This window comes from Hibiscus syriacus, unplaced genomic scaffold, assembly GCF_006381635.1.
Source record: "Hibiscus syriacus cultivar Baekdansim isolate YM2019G1 unplaced genomic scaffold, ASM638163v2 tig00110813_pilon, whole genome shotgun sequence".
NCBI classification, from domain to species: domain Eukaryota; kingdom Viridiplantae; phylum Streptophyta; class Magnoliopsida; order Malvales; family Malvaceae; genus Hibiscus; species Hibiscus syriacus.
Window position 1 is genome coordinate 908514 of NW_024062871.1, and position 2569 is coordinate 911082.

Consider the following 2569-nt stretch of genomic DNA (forward strand, 5'->3'; position numbering starts at 1 on the left):
ACCTACATGGTCTCTCTTCATTTAATCTCAACTCAAAAAACCTCCTTTTATTATTATTTGAACCTAATTCTCAATCGACTATGTCCAAATTCAACCCAACAATTTTAATCACATATATCATAGGTCCATAACTCATACATATTTACTCAAAAATTCGAAACGTTACACTAATTGAACCAACTTCTTGCTCTGCGTCGAACCTCACTTTGATGTGCATAATCCATTTATATCCCATGAAAATTAGCTTTCATGCCATACTCAAAAAAGACTGATAAAGTTTCACAATTGCTTAATCACCGCTTCTGATATAAAGTGAAAATTTGAAAATTAAGATCCAAGATCAACGGTATTTAATGGAACAATCATTAGGTCATCCCCTTTTTTCCATCGTCACATAACTAGCAAATTGAAATTAAAATTTTATTGTCCTTCTTTGATTATGTCTGCATCCACTTCGTGATATAATTAAAACAAAAAAATTCTTTTTCTAAATTCGAAATTGAGATTCTTTCAATTAGATGTTAAATAGTTTTTTAATATTATCCTCGTCAATTGAAAACGAACCATGCTAGAAGTTAAGAAATATTCCCCCAAAAAACAAAACAATTGATGAAGGAGATCCCATGATCCCAACTCCAATCTTCTAGTTGTATCACAACATCTTCATTGTCTCTAAAGATAAATCATAGAGATAAATCAGTCAACTCCTCTTCTGCTACTGTCATTATTATCCATCCCTCACTTTTTTTATTAGTTATTGACAATTGTAAGGTAATATATATTTAGAACTTTCTAATCTATATATTGACAACGCAAGCATACCCTGCAAATGTAGCTCGAAATCAAAACTTTTAGGGAGATGATGAGTGTTCATAATCGTTAATATTTGCTCGTTATTTCTTCGATCTTGTGGATTTATTGTTGCTGATTTGGTTGTGTTATGCTTATTTTCGTGCAAGTCCTTATTTTCCAGAACTAGTGATAAAACGGGTGTATTCTGCATTTTTTTTATTATTTTGTCATGACTGGAGGCATGGGCACGACTTTGGGCACCACACTGGGCACAACACGGTTTGACGTGGCAGTTTCTAGAAGGTTCAGTTAGCGGTAGTTTCTAGAAGATCTACTCAGCGCGTCTTCTGGAAGATGGACGAGCAGAGTTACATTAGGAGACTTGTTTAAAGTTTGAATTTAGGAAAAAACAAATATCTTTAGTATTATTTTATTTTAATTTCTTTGTTTATCGCTAAGTTTTTAAAGGCTATAAATACCCTCTTGGGGTAAGCCTAAATTTACAACTCAGATTACAATCTTCTTCTCATTTCTAGTTTTATAAAAATTATCTTCTTTATTTATTTTTCAAATTTTTGATTTTATTTTTAAGCTTTATTTTTAAATATGCTAAGTATGACTTTTGTCATGCTTAGCTAATTTTCTCATAAGCCGAGAGCTGTAGCGATGACTCAATTCCAATGGGAGAATTGAAATAGGCCCATTATAACTTCGGAATATCTATCTCAATCTCTGCGCTTATTTTTCAAAATCAAAACAGTTTTCAAAATCAAAGATTGACTTTGGTCAAAAGGTTGTTGCGATTAAATGTGTAGAATGAATGATCGGCTTATTGAAAGCACATTCGACTTCCTGGGAACACACTTGGCGAGATAGCTTCGCCAAGAGGGAATTGAGATCGGAATTGACGGTTATTAAAGCAACAATCCGAGTCAGTCGCCACGAACTTAAACGGTAATTGATCTACGACAATTGATGTTGATTAGATCAATTTTCGAAGCCGTAATCGAAGATTGCCTTGGGTATTCGGTATACAAAATAGAGTCACAGGGATTGCCCTTGTAGATAAAGTAACCGATGTGAATCCCAAAGGAAAAATCTAATTCGATGATCTGAAGGAAATTGAGTCAAAGCGATGTTTGAGGCTATTTTTACCATATTCAACTTTCAACGTTACACTCTTTTATTTTCACTTAAAATTGCCCTTTATTTAATCTCTTTTATTACTTAATCATTTTTTACCAAACCCCCCGTTTACTACATCACGCCTGACTTAAACAAATCAGACATAAATTTATAATTTTCTAAGTCTATGTGGAATCGACCCTTACTTCTCTTTACTACGTATTATCTTCATCTATCAATTGAGAAGAAGGAATTTATTTTTGACATCAAAACGACAGTTGTCAGGAGAATAACCTATCATTTTACCATTAATTTCACTGGTTGAATTCTATCCCTCAAACTTAATGATATAAAAATAGGAACAAAATGTGATACAATAATACAAAAAAAAAAACTATTACAAGAGTAGAGTAATTTTAATGTATTTTCAAATAATGACATATTTTTCGTTTGATAAAAATATGAAAATTTATAAAAATAATAAATCAGTAATTTAATTGATAAGCCTACTTAGTGTAAACTAATACATATTTCTTATATAGAAATAAATAAACGTGCATAAGTTTGATTTAATTTTCAATAAAAAAATGTTTGAATTATTTAATAACTAATATTGACATATATATAGACACGAATAAATATTTCTGGGGCA